We start from the raw sequence: 19,428 nt of genomic DNA on the forward strand, positions 1-19,428 counted from the left end.
TTTACCTAAAGTCTGCCTGATGCAGAGTTCCTAAAACTGGCAATTCATTAAAGCTGCATAATCAGAGGCAATAAATGCAAAAAGAAAGAAAGAAAAAAGGAAGAGAGAGAAAGAGAGAGAGAGAGAGAGAGGGAGGGAGAGAGGGAGAGAGGGAGAGAGGGAAAGGGAAAGAGGGAGGCAGAGAGTAAGGGAGGAAGGGAGGGAGGAAGGAAAGAAGAAAGGAAGGAAGGAAGGAAGGAAGGAAGGAAGGAAGGAAGGAAGGAAGGAAGGAAGGAAGGAAGGAAGGAAGGTTGTAATTATCTCTGCCCATGAAGTTTTCTGTGTTTTGCATCAAGCAGAAACAATATTTTTATTGTAATGTATAAAGGGGTGACAGTTATATTTGCCAGATAGTAGGTGCATTACTTCTCACACATGGATGCCCCTTCTCAGCAGAAACAATATTAACTCCTAGTTTTTGTTGTTGTCATTGGTTACTTTTATTGTTTTGTTCTTTTTTTTTTTTTTGCTTGATTTGCCCTCTACTTCCAAGGCAATGCAGAAGAAAAGGGGAAAAGAGAAAGAAAAAGTCTTCAAAGAGCTTTCCTAGTTTTCCAGAAAGAGGTACCAACTCCAATAATGGATCCCTGGTGAAGAGGCGAATCCTCAGTCCTGTGCGTTTCTCCACATTGCTGTAGGAAGAAGAGTGACCAAAAGACACCCTGCCCCTTATATCACTTCTTCAGCAAAGATGGCCTGACTTACCATGCATCCCCTCATCCCCAGCTCCAATGTGCAAGTCAAAATTCTTACAGAAATAAAAAACTAAATGTACCATTTTGCTATCTTCCCAATCATGCAAAAGGCAATAAATCTCCAGAATATTGAGTAAAAGGTGAAAGCAGTATGGAAAAATACCCTGGCATGTCTCTTCTACTTGCAAGGGCTTGAATTATTAAGTCCTATGAATTATTAAGCAAGTACTTATCACCTCCAGGAAACAGAACAGAGGATATTATCCAGGACTTCTTCACTCTCATTGAAAAGAAATGTATTTCCCCTAGAAATTATTAATTCTAACTCAATAAACTGACACAAAACGATTAATTCCCTGTGGCTTAAGTATTGAGAGATAGTACTTTTAAATACTCTGCTTGTCTGAGATTGGTCTACATTCTTTTCTACATTTTCACTCCTTCATTTTTTTTTCTTTTTTCTTTTTTCCTCAAATGGTCCTCTGGCTTGAACTTGGTGCCTGGGCTGTGTCCCTGAGCTTCTCTTAGCTCAAGGATAGAGCTCTACCACTTGAGCTATAGTGCTAGTTCCAGCTGTTTTGGAAATGACAGTTTCGTGGGCTTTCCTGCCCAGGCTACATTCAAACCGTGATCTCCAGATCTCATCATTCTCAGTAGTTAGGATTATAAGTATGAGCCACAGTGCCCAGCCTTTTTGTTGTTGTTGTTATTTTATGCTGGTCCTGGGTCTTGAACTCCACTTGAGCCACAGCTTCACTTCTGATTTTTGGTGATTCATTGGAGATAAGTCTCATGGACTTTCCTGCCCTAGCTTCCTGTAGAACTATGATTCTCAAATCTCTGCCTCCTAAGTTGCTAGGATTACAAGTGTGAGCCACTGGCTTCTCCTTTCTTTTTAAACCAACTCCCACACAGGAACAAATGTTTGCATTTACACACAATATCTTACATTTATTATTTTGTAAACAAAGTTTGAATCAAAAGAACAAGGTTTCAAAGGAACAAAAGGCTCATGGTATCCTTAGTATGTGGATATTAGATCCAACCAGTACAAGAGCAATGACTCAATATTTGCGTACCTAATGTTATACACATGGTATTGGAAATATAAACATAACTACCTGGACATAAAAATTTATGACTCTATAGACATACTTTATTACATAGATTAGTATGTATCTATGACATGCAAACCCTCAGCTTAATTTTAATTATGTTCTAAAATCTAAGTGCCAGCAATTGTATATAGAGATTCCCTTCTTGAATATTTGTTTGTTAAACATGTCATTTGAAATATGATGTAAAAATCAATGTTAATAAATTCTTTAATAAAAAAGAACATGGTTCCATACTCTTATCTAGCCAATTATTTTTTCATTTAAAAATAAAACACATAAATAAGCAAAGATATTCTTACTTTGCAGTGGAAATGTGTGCTCTTCCAAATATCATCCATTGTCTCTCTTCTCAACTATAATTTTGTCTAAGAAAAGGTAAAAACAAACACGTGGAATTGGTAGGAAAGCACTGAGCACTTGGGGGGTCTAAGTTTGAGCTAGATATCTATGTAATTGCAACAGTGAGAGTCACAGAGCACATTGAATTATATGTGCTTAAGATACATTTGCCTCTGCCAGCATCAAGAAAAAAATGAAAGGAATATTCAAGAACATGAATCAGATAACATTTAAAACTAATTACCTTTCACTGAGCTTTTGCTATTTCAGACTGTGCTTAAGAGTTTAATACCATTATTGCATCCAAACCTTAGCAACAATCTAAGAAGGTAGATAGTAGCAAACTAACTTTAGAGATGATGGAAACAAAACCCTGAGAGATTAAATATCTCATACAGTTAAAGACCCAGAATTAAAAACTTCTTTGTTTTATTCCTGAGTCCATACTCTAATGGCCCATTTTAAACAGAAAAACCACAGCATTGGAGCTCAAATGTTAGAGTGCCTCAGAATCACCTAGATAGATTGTTAAATCACGGGGGACTAAACCCACCTGTAATTTCTGACTCAGTAAGTTGGGAGCCTGAGTGAGCATTTTCCCTAGCTTCTATACATGATTGCTGTAGCTAGAATATGCACATCAATTTGTACAGTACCATCCTAAACCAATGGTTCTCAGATCTTTGGATTTCAGATGACTGGGATTTTTTTTAATGAAGTTTGACCAAATGCCAGTCTATGATTGGTGGCTATGTAATTTCACACACACTAGAAACAAAAGATACCTCAAATATAATCAGATACCTATTACGCTACAGTTTTGTTTTCTTTCATACCTGACAAGTGCTTCCTTCTTGACGTTCCCATCTCAACTTATATATAATGAGCTCAGACAGCTCAATCCCAGCTTTACCCAGGGTTATTTTCTCTCAACTCACCCTGGTGATTTTTTATACAATTTTTATTATTTGACTTCATTTTATTGATTTATTTGATTATTTTGAGTCTTCCCTCTGTAGAAAAGTTTTTATAACCATGCCTGTCATATAGAAGTCATGGATATTATTTGTAGAATAAGAAAAGGAGAGGATATCTAGATACAGAAATGAGTGGCAAAATAACCATTTACAAACTAAACCAAACAAACCCTCCTGAAGAAAAGCATTAGTTATCTCATTTATCTGTTGTTCAGCTTGCTGCTGGTAGATCCCCTTATTGAGTTAGAATTCTTAAGTAAATAATTTTTGTGCATATGTGCTAGTCTTGGGGCTTGAACTCAGAGTCAGGGTGCTGTCCCTGAGCTTTTTTGCTCAAGGAAACACACTAGCACTCGAGCTACAGCTCCATATCTGGCTTTGGGGAGGCTAATTAGAGATGAGTCTCATCTACTTCTCTATCCAAGCTGGCTCCAAATCACAATCCTCAGATTTCAGCCTTCTGAGTAGCTAGAATTACAAGGTGTGAGCCAGTGGTACCCACCTGAAGTCAATAATTTTAAGAAATGTCAAGTTTTATAATGATAAAGATACTATCCAAGGGGAATTCATTTTCCAGAGGGGTCTTTTTGCTGGAGAAATTTGAATTTCTGGGCCGGGAGTTTGGCCTAGTGGTAGAGTGCTTGCTTAGCATGCACGAGGACCCAAATTCAATTCCTCAGTACCACTTACATAGAAAAAAAAATGGAAGTGGTGCTGAAGCTCAAGTGGTAGAGCTCTAGCCTTCAGAAAATCCAAAGAGAGTACTCAGACCCTCAGGCCCTGAGCTCAAGACCAGGACTGGCAAAAAAAAAAAAAAAAAAAAAAAAAAAAAAAAAACATTGAATTTCCCTATTTCTGATGTCCTACAAGAATGGTTATATACGTATTTTCTACTTTGGGCTTTTTCATTCACTTGACAGTATCAAAGGGAAAATGATAATTAATTCTATTTTGCAATATATATTTATTGTAATTGTAATTGATAGAAGGGTTACATTGTATTCACCAGATAGATGATGCATTACTTCACAAACATTGATACCCTTTCTCATGTCTTGGTCACCATTTCCCTACCCCCACCCCGCCCCTCATCTTGTTTCCCCCACACACCCCGCTTCCCTATCCTGTTTCAAGTAACCAAAAACACATATATAAAATATATCAAGGCTGGGAGTTTGGCCTAGTGGTAGAGTGCTTGCCTAGCATGCACGAAGACCCGGGTTCAATTCCCCAGTACCACATACATAGAAAAAAGCCAGAAGTGGTGCTGAGGCTCACGTGGTAGAGCTCTAGCCTTGAGAAAGTCCAAGGACAGTGCTCAGGCCCTGAGCTCAAGCCCAGAACTGGAAGAAAAAGAAAAAAAAATATATATATATATATATATATCAAATAACCAGATGAAATACTATGAGATAACCAAGGGACAGCAAAAGAGATGAGAGATAACATAGTACATTAACAATAACAATCACTTATTATACGATTTTGTTTTTATATCCTGGAGGTCCTTTCATTTAGCATCATACTATATGGCCTTATGTATCTAGGTTTTGTTCTATTGTAAATCTCTGCTAGGAGAGCCCAAGGTTTCTACTGATTATGACAAATGAGGGAAACCATTGAGCCTATGTTCCTTTGAGTCTAGCTTACTTCACTTAATATAATTTTTCACTTAATATAATATAATTTCCTTACAAATGGGGCAATGTTGTTCTTTTTAACAGCAGCATAGAATTCCATTGTGTATAAATACCACATCTTGTTGATCCACTCATCAACTGAGGGGCATCTGGGTTGGTTCCATATCTTTGCTATGGTAAATAGTCCTGCAATGAACATCGTTGTGCTAGTGGATTTGATATGTCCTTGTTTCTGACGATTGGGTAAATGCTAAGTAGTAGAATTGTTGGGTCATAGGGGAGTTCTGTGTTTAATCTTTTGAGGAACTGCCATACTGCTTTCCATAGTGGTTGAACGAGTTTGCACTCCCACCACAGTGTAGTAGTGAAATGATAACGCATTCTATAGGCCATTGATTCCTTTATCTCTTATGCCTCATTCAAGACAGAAAGCACAAACTGGGAGCTGATGGCCCACCTATAATCCTAAAATCATATAAATCTATAATCCTGACTAGTCAGGAAGCTGTAATCTGAAACTCATGGTTCAGAGCCAAGCAGGGCAGAAAAACCAAGGGACGCTTACCTGCAATTAATCAGCAAAAATCCAGAACTGGAGGAGTGACTCAAATGATACAAGAGCATTGTAAACAGAAAAGTTAAGAAAGAGCATTAAACATTGAGCATTACACACACACACACACACACACACACACACACACACACACACACACACACACTGGAAGCCCTCCTATTTGCCATTAGAACAATTCTAAAATTGGGAGAATTAAGTGAAGTGTTCATAGAGTGGTTGAACAGAGAACAACATGATGAATCATTTGGCACACTAATTGTTGGTAACTTGCTTCAGATCCAATGTGTATTTATTATTCTGCTTAATCCATACCTTTCTCAAAGAAGAGCAATGCAAATTTTACTTCATCCTATTAGTCTTTTGTCATTTTGCCTCTTCTGGGGCTTGAACTCAGGGTCTTTGGGCTTTTCTCAAGGCTAGTGCTCTCTACCACTTGAGCCACGGCATGACTTTCAGCTTTTTCTGTGTATGTGGTATCCAGGAATCAAACCCAGGGCTTTATGCATGCTAGGCTAGCACTCTACCAATAGGGCCAAACTCGGCCCCAACTCTTAGTCACTTTTAAAGAGTAAAATTTAAATTGAAACCATAGCTTCACTGGGGAACAATGGCTCACACCTGTAATCCTAGCTATTCAGGAGGCTGAGATCTAACAGGCTCAGTTTTAAGCCAGCACAGCAGGAAAATTTCTATGAGACTCTTCTCTCCAATTAACCACTCAAAAACTGAAAGTGGCACTGTGGCTCAAGTAGTAGAGTGTCAAACCTTGAGTATAAAGGGGCTTAAGGACAGTGCCTAGGCCCTAAGTTTGAGCCCTACAGCTAACTAAATAAAATAAAATAGCTTTACTCAATATTAAATGTCTTGGTTACATATATTCCAGGATCTTCACTTTCAGAACTTCTTTTCTTTGCTAATGCATTCTAAAATTGCATACATGTCCACTTGAATTCAGGGTCTGAGCACTGTCCTTGGACTTTCTACCACTTGAGCCACAGCACCAGTTCTGGCTTTTTTTCTATTGATGTGGTAAGGACGAATTGAACCTGGGTCTTCATGCATACTAGGAAAGGACTCTACTACTAGGCAAAATTCCCAGCCCCGCATGTCCACTTTTTAAAGAAGGTACAAAAACTGGTTTCCCAGAAAGCATTTCAATAGACCATGATTTTGTTTCCTTACAGAAACTGTTTTAATGGAATCACATTGACTGAATAACCATTATAGTTAGATAGTGGATGCAGCAATTGTCTCTAAAAGTTTTAAGTATTATTCACATTTTGGCAATATGATACAATCCTACTATTGCTCATATATAATTTTCAAGTCAATTTAACTTCTATCTTAAAATTTTCATGTCTTACCACATAAATGAACATTTTGGTACAGATTCTTACTTTCTTTCAGGATTTAACTTGACAAGTACTTTTGTTTCTTATATTGCAAGGGAGATCAGATTTCCACAGAGTATGGAGATAGTAACTGATATTATTGTAGTACATAATCAAAAATACAAATATGAGTTGAGCAAATATATGTTCTTTATTAATGTACAGCTCTGGGTGTTAGATCACATTCCAGAAAAAAATCCTTCTTTTGAGATTATATAGTTAATTTAACTAGAAGAATACATAAAATAATGAATTAATACATAGTGTCTTATATGGCATTAAATTCTAGAGGAAAAAATCAAGAAATAGGGAAAACAGAAAACAAAATGAGGCTAAGAAAATTGTTTCAGGGCTGGCAATATGACTTAGTGGTAGAGTGCTTGCCTAGCATGCATGAAGCCCTGGGTTTGATTCCTCAGGATCACATACACAGAAAAAGCTGGAAGTGGCATTGTGGCTCAAGTGGTAGAGCACTAGCCTTGAACACAAAAAGGCTCAGAGACGGAGCCCAGGCTCTCATCTCACAACAACCAAAACATCTAGTTTCATTAGAGGAGTAAAACAGGCTCAGAGTGACAAAGGGTACATGTGTTCTCAGCATCTTTTTTTCCAGGTATATCTATTTCCCTACAAATGATATTTTATTCGTTCTAGTGTATGAATACAATTTGTTGGTTATTTGCTTGTTTATTCATTGATTATAAGATACTAGTGCTGTTTTCATGACTCAGCTATTGCAAATAGTGCTGCAGCAAACATGGTTTGTAGGGTACCTTTATTGTATCCTGACCTACAATTTTTGGAATAAATATTTTGGAATAAATATGGCTAATATTGCTGAATCATATGGTAATTCCATCTTTTGTTGTAGTAGTTGCTGTTTTCAAGCATATGGTCATCCAGAGTAGCTGAGCTAATTTACATTCCCACCAACATTGTAAAAGGTTTCCTTTTCTTCCCACATCCTCACCAACATTTGTTGTTCTTTTTCCATGTCCTTGACAAGGGCCATTCTGACTAGAGTAAGATGAAATCTCAATATTATAAACCAGGAAGAGATAAAGCACACTTAACATGTAAGAGAAAAATAAGGAGACATTGTCCAAAACAAAAGATTTGTGTTACCTCAGTGAGAAAACTGACACCCCTCTGTAGATCACTTTTATAATAAAAATTTGAAATATACTAAAATTTAAAAATGACACGAGGAAAGAAAGAAAAATAATTCAAGTGGCATCAGGTTTCTCACTAAACAAAATCACAAAGTTTAGGAGAGCCACACATTTTCCAGCACTGAAAAGAAAGAACTTTTGGGCTATTTTTCTTTCCTCATCCTGGGGATTGAACTCAGAGCCTAGCACTGTCCTTGAGCTTTCTCAAAGCTAGCATTCTACCCTTTAGCCACAACACCACTTCCAGCTTTTTCTATGGATGTGGTACAAGGGAATCGAACCCAAGGCTTCATGCATACTAGGCAAGCACTCTACCACTAGGCCACATTCCCTACCAAAAAAAAAAAAAAAAAAAAAACTTTTTCTGTAACTGTCCTTTGGTCCTTTGTAACTGTCTACTGGAAAATATCTGAATCATGCAAATGAAAATTTTTTAAAGTAAATCCTCTGGTTTGTGCCAGTCTCTGTGAAATTGGTTAGTAAATGCATCCTTGGTGTGATCATAGATAGTTTGGTGAGCATACAAAATAGATTAGGACAAATTAGCCAATCCAATTAGGGCTATGAGGCTGTAGAGTATGTGAGCTCAGAGCATAGCTTTACCAATACTAGAGTCAGCAGGACATTTTTCCTGTCTCATTACTCACTGAGGGTTCTCAGTCAGGGCAGTTACTTCACTTCTGTAAGCTTCAATGCTACATCCTCAAAATGGAGCTAGGAGTAGTATCTGCTTTATACCATGAGGATTCATTAAGAGATATACCTAGCAACAGTAAGTAACTGCTACCAAAAACTCACTGTGTGAAAATTATTGCTCTCACTGGTGTATTTGTTTGCATGTGAATGCATGTGCTTGTGTGTACATATATGTGTGGCCACATAAACGATTTCATAAATACAACCCATGAACATGCCTGAGACATTGAGCTGTCTTGGCCATAGGCTATGGATCCTTCCTATTACCACTGAAACCAAAAACATAGTAATTCCATTTATACATTAACTTATGGGTCATTGGCTTTGCTTATTTATTGGTTATTGGATTTGGTCCGAATTTGCAGTACATATGAGAGATACTTGTTCTATGGATTCCTTTTTTTGCCTTTTTTCTTTTAATATTGGTTATTTTATTTTATTTTTTGCCAGTCCTGGGGCTTGAGCTCAGGGCCTGAACACTGTTCTTAGTCTTTCTCAAGCAGCACCATTTCTGGCTTTTTCTATGTATGTGGTACCGAGGAATTGAACCTGGGTCTTCATGCTTGCTAGGCAGGCACTCTACCACTAGGCCAAACTCCCAGCCCTCTTTTGCCGTTTTTATAATCATCTCTTTTCCTTGGACTAAAAGAAAAAAATCAAATGTTTGCCAGAAGTTTGGCCGAGTGGTAGAATGCCCTGCCTAGCATACACTAAGATTCCTCAGTACCACATACATAGAAAAAGCCTGAAGTGCCGGGCATGGTGGCTCATGCCTGTAATCCTAGCTACTCAGGAGGTTGAGTTCTGTGGATCATGTTTGGTTCAAAGCCAGCCCAGGCACTAAAAGATCCAGAGACTCTTATCTCCAATTAACTACTAGAAAACCAGAAGTGGGGCTGTGGCTCAAGGGGTAGGGTGGTAGCCTTGAGCTGAAGAACTCGGGGATAGCATCCAGGCCCAGAGTTCAAGTCCCATGACTGACAAAAAAAGAAAAAAGAAAAAGTCAGAAGTGGTGCTGTGGTTCAAGTAGTAGAGCGCTATCCTTGAGAAAGTTCAAGAACAGTGTTCAGGCTCTGAATTCAAGCCCCAGAACTGGCAAAAATAAATAAAAACAAATATTGAAAACAGTGACACTGATCAGGATGCACTGTATTCATAAACACCTTTGTAAACTTAAAAAAATAATATTTTAAAAATTTAAAACTAAGCTATCAATGTGATTAATTAATCATGATAATAAGATATTATTCAGCTTATAAAAATGAAATTATATCATTTTTCAGAGAAATAAATGGAACAAAATGTCATCATGTTAAGTAAAATAAGTTAGATTCATAAAGATAAATATCTCATTTTTCTCTAATATGCAGAACCTAGAACTAAAATACATGCATGCTTATTCAAATATATATATATTACAGTTATGAGATGATTAGAGGAAAAGGGAAAGAATGCTGTATATATTATCAAACTACATAATGTATGCATCTGAAAATATCATAATAAAGCCCATTAAAACTTTTTTATTTTTAATTGGAGGAAATGAGGTTGAGGAAGAGAAATAGAGAAGGTTAATCTAATCAAAGTACAGTGACATATCATATGTGTGTGAAATACCACAATGAAAAAATAGTAATTCCACTTAGAAACAGAAACTTGACAGTGAAAAATAAAGTGTCCAAAGAGATAATATTTAATTTTCTCATTGACTGAAGTTATAATTCCTCCTGTCTTAGCCAGTCTAAGAAGCCATATCATACCCTAAGCCTCCAAAACTCAGCTGCTTGTCATGAACAATAACAAGACCTAGAGCAAAGCCCTTCTGGGGACTCCCTGAACTCATGAACTCTAATCATTTTTCTGGCCCTGCACTTTTAGTGCAGATCAACCTGTGAGAAAGGTGACAGCCCTCAGAAAGCAGCAGTTCTGTCAGTAACCAGAATGTGGAGTTTTGGAGAACAGAGCCCTAGGGGCAACAAATTGGATTCCAGGACAAAAATGGCTTCATAGAGAAAGAAACCCAAATCCATCATTATTATCAGCAAGCCTTTCTCAAAACAGCAGTCTTTCAGATACATTGCCTTGCAGTCTCTAAGAAGGTAAGATGTCACAACACAAGGCATCACAATATGGGAGAGAGCAGATGAAGTACTTAACTCTTGGATGCTTTGCATCTGAGCGGTGGGGACATTAGTGAAGATGCTGGTAAAGCTATTGGAACTCGTATTCCAGAGATAGATGGGTGATTTGCATATATTACAATCATGACACAACCACACAACAATTCTGGAGAGAAATTTGGAAATTAGGTTCAACACTCGATCCTTGCTATAGCTTACAATGCATTTGTATCTAAGGACTGTCATTTAATTTGTAAGATAGTATTCTGCTTCAGGGTAGTATAAATAAGGAGATGGGCACTCAGAGTGTTTATGAGATTTTGACCAACATCATACACTTCAAGGTAGCAAAGCTATTTGTTGACCCAGGAAAAGTCAAAATCACAAGTAGAGCACCAGATGTAATTAGCTACCCAATGACTCTGATCTGAGGATCATAGGATCCGAGGGTTGAAAATCAACCCCAGAAAGGAAAGTTCATGGGAATCTTATCTCCTCTTAACCCCCCAAAAGCCAGAAGCAGAGCTGTGGCTCATGTGGTAGAGCATCAGCCTTGGGCCATAAAGCTAATAAAGGACAGTAAGGCCAAAATCACTTTCACTTAACCAAACACCTATGCTGCCTTTCTAACAGAGAAACAGTGCAAGCCAGGCATGGTAGCTCACACCTGTAATCCTAGCTACTCAGGAGGCTGAGATCTGAGGATGATGGTTCAAAGCCATCCCTGGCACTGAAGTCCATGAGACTCTTATCGCCAACTAACCACCAGAAAACCAGAAGTGGTGCAGGGGCTCAGGTGGTAATGTGGAAGCCTTGAGCTAAAGAGCTCAGGGACAGCCTCCAGGCCCAGAGTTCAAGTCCCACAACTTCCACTAAAAGATAAAAAAAAAAGGAACAATGTAAAGAAAGCTCAGGCCCTCACATTTTGTGTACAAATGGAATCTACCGAAAGGGGTTGCTTAGTTCAGAAGTAGCCATGCACACGTAAGGGTATATCTGTATGTTCTATATGTGATCACATCTGATCTGAGAATGAGACCATGGACTTCCATAAAATTCATAGGAACCATAGTCATCCCTTTTCCAAACTGCCCATCGCACTTTGGCAAGTATTTATGCTTGTCACAAATGGGAGAAATCCTCTGGATACAGCCTTACATTTTAACTCAGAAGCTTTTTAGCAAGAATCTTAGGGGGCAACCTTAAAAGTGCCTTAAATAATGACCAAAGCGACATGTAAAATGTACTCAAATAACAGTTGTGAGAGCAGTCAAATTGTTCCGTCTAAGATGCAAAAGAAAGGTAATTACCTGTAAAACACATAAAATGTATATTGTTTACTCATCATTAACTCTGAATACCTTTACACTAATGGATAGAATAAGAAATGTTCCCAGCAATAAGGCACAATAAGCAGTCAGCAGAAAGCAGAGGAACACAAAGACTTCTCTGGTTAGGCAGGTGACATCACAGTCACCTTGAAGAATTTCTATCAGACTTCAATCATCGGTGGATGCAGGAAATTATGAGAGAAAACTCAAGAGCCAGTAGAGAATTCTTAACAAATATGACCTTGTCCTTACCCAACCTCTATCAAGGATGACAGGAAACCACACAGGCAGCAATATATATATATATATATATATATGCACACACACATATACATACATATATATACACACATATACATACATATATACATATATACATATATATATATATATATATATATGCTGGGACTGTGGCTTAGTGATAGAGTGTTAGCCTTGAGCAAGAGAAGTTTAGGGACAGCACCCAGGCCCTGATGCCCAGACGCTGGTTCAAGCTCCAGAACTGGCAAAATGCACACACACACACACACACACACACACATACATATCACACATATACATATACGCACACACGTGTGTGTGTGTGTGTGTATGTATATGTATATGTATCATTAAGTCACAAGACTCAATGGAAAGGTCAGGGTCTCAGTCCTCTAAATTCTAGGAGTTTGTCATTATTTCTCCTCCTCCAAAATTTCTATTAAATAGAGGTCCTTAAATTTCTTCTCCTTTCATACTCTTAAGCAATCATTTCTGGAAAGTGTATCATTCCATGAGAGAGCTTTTTGAAGGGGTTAGGGAAGTGTGGAGATGCTAGGACACAAATCAAAATCTATTCAAAATCGTTGTGCCAAGGTTGCAGGAAAAGAATGGCTCCGCACAAAGGGCACAGATATAAAATGGAAGAGACTGAGATGCTGGGCTTTATCCTGCCCTCAGTGAATTCAAGGGCCCAGGGGAAGGGTAGTGTTTCTCAGCAAAACAGTGGTGTTTAAGCACCTTTTACAAATAAATCTTTTGCCAGTCCTGGGGCTTGAACTCGGGGCCTGGGCACTATCCCTGAGTTTCTTTTTCACTCAAGGCTAGCACTCTACTACTTGAGTCACAAAGCACTTCTATCTTTTTCTGTGTGTGTGTGGTAATGAAGGCTTCATACATGCTAGGCAAACACCCTACCACTAAGCCACAATCCCAGACCTAAATATGCTTGCTCTTATAGAGTGATTACTTGGAAATAAAAGTCTCATGGATTTTGGTGCTCCAGCTAGCTTCAAACTGTGATCCTCGAATCTCAACCTCCTGAGTAGCTAGGATTACAGTCATGAATCACTGATGCTTGGCATTAGCGTTTTTCTTTTTTTCATTGTTCTGGGAAAGATTCTCTCCAGTTAGTTGAGCTCCTTCTCAATATTTTATGCAATTAAACCAAACCTCTTCATTTCCTAGGAGACAACTAGTTAAGTTAGAAAGATACTTTACAGCAAAATCTTCCTCAATGTATTTTTAACTTAAAAAAAAGTGCTTGTAAGTAAAAAATATGAAAAGATCAGAACATCTCGGTGCCTCCAGTTTTCCATATATGGACACTAACATAAAAAGTAAATCCAGTCCACAGTGCTTTTCCTCCTCTCACCAAAAAAGAAAAAACAACAACAAAAAAAAGACAGCACAGTATTCTAAACTTAGAGCAGTTTAATCCACACAATTTCTGTAATATTTGAAAGTCTTGGTAGTACCAGATTGCTGTCTTGATAAATAAGAAAAAATGCAAAAAATCCAATGCATAGATTTAGGGCTATTTAACATTATTTAAATTAGCTACTTAAAACACACTACACCTTTCCAAATGAGATTTGCACGGAAGATGGGACTAGGGGTGGTGTCAGGACTCACCGGCAGGTCTGCATGTCATTAAAATTGAGTGACTGGTTCATTTGTGTATCCTTTGGCAAGCTATTTCAACCGTTGAAAAAGGATGATGAACCAGGCTAAAGGAACCAAGTCCCTAGTTTTTAAAAAGCAAATGATCAAGGTAAGAATCAAACTAATGTTATTATGACTATTGTCATTTATTTGCTTCCATTATCAATCCTTCATTTCCAAGTTCATACATTAGGCAAGGTATAAGGAGCAACTACTAAGCTTGTACCTCTCAGCGCATGCTCCTTGCTTTCCTGGTCCTCACTGCCTTGAACTCTGAAGCAGAGGACACCTACTGAATATAAAGCAGAAACTTAGGGTCAAATTGAGCAGTACCCCTGTCAGGAACTTTGATAAAGCTAGAAGACACAGAAGTGCAAGTGCCAGGTGTTTGTGCAGTGAGATAGTATGAATTAATGAACCACCTTAAGCCACAGCCTGATTAGATTTCATTCACTCATGACGACCGACTGTGTCAGTTGTCCACTACTGAGTTCATGTATTCATCTACTTGCTGGATGTATTCTACTATATAATGCTAAGAAAACTGCTACAGAAATCAACTTCCATAGGGGACCCAGAGTAAATCTCTACTTGTAAAACACACTAAATAGGGGGTGGGCAGGAGTTTGGCCTAGTGGTAGAGTGCCTGCCTAGCATGCACAAAGACCTGGGTTCCAATTCCTCGGTACAACATACACAAAAAAGCTAGAAGTGATGCTGTGGCTCCAGTGGTAGAGTACTAGCCTTGAGAATGCTAGAGTGCTCAGGGCCTGAGTTCAAGCCCCAGGTTCACACACACACACACACACACATACACACACACACACACACACACACACACACACGCCTAACATTCTTTGACTTACAGAAACACTACAAAAATATGATATTGAAAAGAGATATTCAAAAAGCAAAAGTAAGCTGAACACCAGTGGTTCATGCCTACAATTCTAGCTGCTCGGGAAGTAAGATCTGAGAATCAAGGATCAAAGCCAGCTCAGGTAGAAAATCCCATGAGACATTTATCTCCAATTAACCCCCAAAGTCAGAAGTTGAGCTATGGCTTCAGCACTAGAGCACTAGAGTTGAGCAAAAGAACTCTGAGACAGTGCTCAGACCCTGAGTTCAAGCCCCAGGATCAGTACAAAAAAAAAAAAAGAAGGAAGGAAGGAAGGAAGATAGATCACATAACAACACTCTATTGTTTTAATTTTCTGGTATGATTATGGAAAACAATTATTCAAAATTTAAAAATAAATGTATTATTAGGAAATACAAGAGCGATGACTCAGTATTTGAGTACCCAATGCTATGGACATGGTATTGGAAATATAAACACAATTACATAGACATAAAAATTTATGATTCTTACCACTGCTTTATTCCATGTAGTCTGATAAACTATATAGAAATTGTACCCACTTTAGAACAAGAGTATTTAGCATGTCTTTGTAGTGTGTCTGAAACTAGTTAAATTATATGAGCAATTATGTAAGAGATAGATGTTCATTATTATAGGATATGTCCTTAACATCTTTTAAGTTATGAAAGGGATCTGATCTCCAGAAAAATAAAGAAAACAATACTTCTCTAATTTTCAATGTAAAATAGGTTTATTTAGACATTGTTTGTAATGGAGATATACCATATAAATGCATTTTAAATGCATACCATTGTATTAAAAGAAGGCAATAACTCATGTTATCTGCACTGTGAGTGACTACATTTACATTGTGAATAAAAGAGAAGTTATCATTGAAATGAGAAATATTCTCTCAACATTAGTTGAATACCACCTTTCTGCTATGGATTATGAATATCTAGATAAACAAGCTACTTTCAGTCTTCCCTTTAGGAGTTCAAAATCTTGGATATGTAAATAGATAAAAGATAAATCAAAAAAATTTATGATTCTATAGACATAATGTTTTATTACATAGATTAATATGTATCTATGACATACAAACCCTCAGCCTAATTTTAATTATGTTCTAAAATCTAAGTGCCAGTGATTGTATAGAGATTCCCTTCTTGAATACTTGTTTGTTAAATACATCATTTGAAATCAACATTAATAAATTATTTAATAAAAAAATAAATACACACATACATATGTACATATATATGTATGCATATATGTGTGTGTGTATGTTTGCTGAGAGAAAAAAAGAAAGAAACATAGGAAAGGTGAAAAGGGAAGGTAGAAAAAAGATAATAGAGATAAATGGGGCAACATTTATTAATATTTGGGAAGTCTAAATGATGGACACTTTCATTTGTTTTTAGTTTTCTACAAATTTACAAGTATTATTTCTTTCACTTTTTTCTTTGGTCATTCATGGGTCTTGAATTCTAGGCACGGGCATTGTCCCTGAGCTCTTCATTTCAAGGCTAGCACTCTACCACGCTGAGCCACAGGGCCACTTCCTGTTTTCTAGTGGTCAACTGGAGCTAAGAGTCTCATGAACTTTTATGCCAAGTCTGGCTTTTAACTGCCATACTCAGATTTCAGTCTCCTGGGTAGCTAGGATTATAGGCATGAGTCACCAGTGCCTGGTCAAATTTTAAATTATTTACAAATAAAATCCCCAAGGAAACTTATTTAGTTTGCAAATTGAGAATTGGCTTATTACATAGAAAGTAATCAAAACTTATATACTATGGAGGGAAAAACTGGGAAAATGCAAGGGAAAGGGTGACATCACCCAAAAAGAAATGCCCTTTCCTCTTCCTTCTTTCTTTTTTATTTTGTTTGTTTGTTTGGGGGGGTTTTGTTTGTTTTTTACCAGTCTTGGGGACTGAGCTCAGAGCCTGGGCACTGTCCCTGAGCTTCTTTTGCACAAAACTAACACTCCACCACTTGAGCCATGCACCACTTCAGCTTTTTCTGTTTATGTGGTACTGAGGAACCAAACCCGGGACTTCATGCATGTTATTCAAGCATTCTACCATTAGCCATATTCCTCGTCTCAAGAAATACACTCTTTACCTCACTTATGTAACTGCAACCCTTTTGTGCATCACCTTTATAATAACTTAAATAAACTTAAATAAAAATAGCTAATAAAAAAGTACTTAAATTTGTGTACAAATAAAGAAATTATCACTTGATCTAGTTAACTGCTATTTTAAAAGATTGTCACACTCATTGAAGGAATAGAAAATCACAATGGTCATGTGCATCTGCTCATATAAAATATTTATCAAAATAAACTCCAGGAAATGGAAACAAGAAGATTCTTTTTTGCTCTTTGTGTTCTTTTCTTTTTGTCTTTTTTTCTTTTCATTAATATGTTCTTGGGAGTGTAAAGGGAGATGTAGAAACGGACAAAGAGTAAGCAAATGAATCAGTGGTACTTACTAGATACTATGTTCAAAATGAATTATATACCTTTTGGTGGTGATAGAAGGAAAAAACTAGGAGAGAGCGAGGAAAGGGGTGACATTCCCCCAAAGATATGTATTCTTTATCTGACATGCAACCATAACTCCCCTGTACATGATCTCTACAATAACAACAAAAAAATTTAAAAGTGTTCCACTCATAGCTTTTAGTTGATCTTTTATTATTCAGATATTTCTATAGTTTGGATGTCAAGTTTAAACATTCAGATTTGTGTTATATACTTTACATGTGTATTATAGATATATATATTAATTTTCTGTTTTTTGTTTGTTTCATTGTTGTTGTTGCTTCTTCTTTCTTTTTAGCTTTTTTATCTTTTTTTTTTTTTTTTTTTTTTTTTTTTGCGAGTCCTGGGACTTGAGCTCAGGGCCTGTGCCTGTCCCTAAGCTTCTTTTTGCTCAAGGCTAGCATTCTACCACTTGAGCCACAGCACCACTTCCAGATTTTCTGTATATGTTTACCCTGGAATTGAAGTCAGGGCTTCATGCATACTTGGCAAGGACTCTACAGCTAAGCCACATCCAGCCCCTATATTAACTTTCTTGCACTTTCCTAGCTTTCCATCTAAAAAGGATGAAGGTTTTTCGTATTCTTCTGTATTTGAACTGAAGAAAATTTTCCTGAAATTTTAATCCCTGAAAATTTATTACACTTGTCATTTAAATTTTCCTCTGGCCTTTTCTCAAGAAAGCCATGGTTCTTTCATTTCACACCCATGATCCAAGCCATTTTCCACACTTTGTAATAGTGTCCACTTCATTTACTCTGTGTAGTTCTGGAATTAACCACTTTGTATCTTGTTAACTTGCCCAGAATAGTCCCATCTGCAGGCTTAATGAGAAATCACTGTGTTCCAGCATAAGGAAAGGGGCTAATTAGTATAGAGAAGTTTTTGTTGTTGTTGTTGTTGTTTGGTTTTGTTTGTTGGGGGTGTTTTTTGTTGTTGTTGTTGTTGTTGTTGTTTTTGGTCAGTCATAGGGCTTAAACTCTGGGCCTGGGTGCTGTCCCTGAGCTTTTTAGCTCAAGGCTACCACCCTACCTCTGGGGCTACAGCCCCACTTCCCATTTCCTAGTGAATAATTGGAGTTAAGAGTCCTATGGTCCTTAGTGCCTGCTCTGGCTTTGAACCATGATCCTCAAATCTCAGCCCCCTGAGTAGCTAGGGTTAGAGGCGTGAGCCACTATGCCCAGCAAAAGTATTTCTGTAAATCTCTCTTTCTCTATCTTAAACACACAAAGGAACAAATATAGGTACATAAAAATTAATTCTAAATTCTAAAAAGCTTAGATGAGAGAGAAGAATATAAATAAAAAATCTTCTTGAATAGTTTTGTGTTATGCTATTTTTTTTGCTTTTTTCTGTTTTTCTTTCTTTTCTTTTCTTTTTTTTTTTTTTTTTGCCAGTCCTGAGGCTTAAACTTAAGGCCTGTTACTGTCTCTGAGCTTCTTTGGCTCAAGGCTAGCACTCTACCACTTGAGCTACAACTCTACTTCTGGCTTTTTCTGTTTATGGGTTACTGAGGAATCAAACACAGGGCCTCATGCATGGTAGGCAAGCACTCTGCCACTAGGTCACACTCCCAGTCCCATGTTATGCTTTTTCTCATAAAATAAAAATGAGATTTTTAATTCCTAAGTTATGGGACAGTCTCTAGGGAACTAACTAAAAAGGAATGCTCTGTCATATTGAGCACTGAGTAAGCAGTCTGAGGTAACAGAGGTGGAGAGAGCTCAGTTGTTCTTTGGATCTTGGTGGAAGTTTTAGAACACAAAATAGCCTGAGTTATCCGCTCACTTTCAACATATCCCAAGAAACAAAAACTTGAATGAGATTTTTAGGAAGAAAACCTTATACTAACTCTCAGTTTACCTTGGTTTTCCTCCTATTAGAAACAGTATTATTTTTACCCTTTTGAGGAACCTCCATACTGCTTTGCAGAGTGATTAAAGAATATTCCCACCAACATTGTAGTAGCTTTTTTTTTTTTGTCCACATCCTGCCAGCAT

The sequence above is a fragment of the Megascapheus bottae genome, chromosome 1, assembly GCF_031878675.1.
Source record: "Megascapheus bottae isolate mThoBot1 chromosome 1, mThoBot2.hap1, whole genome shotgun sequence".
NCBI lineage: Eukaryota > Metazoa > Chordata > Mammalia > Rodentia > Geomyidae > Megascapheus > Megascapheus bottae.